This window comes from Alligator sinensis, unplaced genomic scaffold, assembly GCF_000455745.1.
Source record: "Alligator sinensis unplaced genomic scaffold, ASM45574v1 scaffold122_2, whole genome shotgun sequence".
NCBI classification, from domain to species: domain Eukaryota; kingdom Metazoa; phylum Chordata; order Crocodylia; family Alligatoridae; genus Alligator; species Alligator sinensis.
Window position 1 is genome coordinate 2,845,797 of NW_005841984.1, and position 637 is coordinate 2,846,433.

A 637-nucleotide genomic window follows, 5' to 3' on the forward strand; every position below is an offset into this window, starting at 1 on the left:
GGCCCCTGACACCTGCTCAGGATGGCCCCATCCCCCACAGCCCCACCCCATCACTGTCCCCCCATACTTTAAAAAAAAACAAACCCGGGACTTACCGGCAGTTGGTGCTGCTACGTGGCTGACTGGGGCTCCAACCACAGAGTGTGAGAGAGGGTGAAAGCCCCAGTCCGGGACCTGCTGCTCCCCTGCTGTCCTGTGGTGGCCCCTGACACCTGCTCAGGATGGCCCCATCCCCCACAGCCCCACCCCATCACTGTCCCCCCATACTTTAAAAAAAAACAAACCCGGGACTTACCGGCAGTTGGTGCTGCTACGTGGCTGACTGGGGCTCCAACCACAGAGTGTGAGAGAGGGTGAAAGCCCCAGTCCGGGACCTGCTGCTCCCCTGCTGTCCTGTGGTGCCCTGGAGAGCTCTGCCAGGAGGCCCTGGAGGCCCCCAACCCCTGCTTCAAAGGTAAGCAGAGGCTTTTATTTTCCATTTTTTTCTGTTCTTTTCTTTTCTTTTTTTAAGTGATGGTGCCTGGGGTTGTGGAGGTAGCCTTGGGGGCTTTGGGGTGTAAATTGCAGGGTGGGTCTGGGTGGGGTACCCATTGGGGGGTCTGGGGGAGTAGGGGTGGGGCTGGGTGGGGGCGCCATT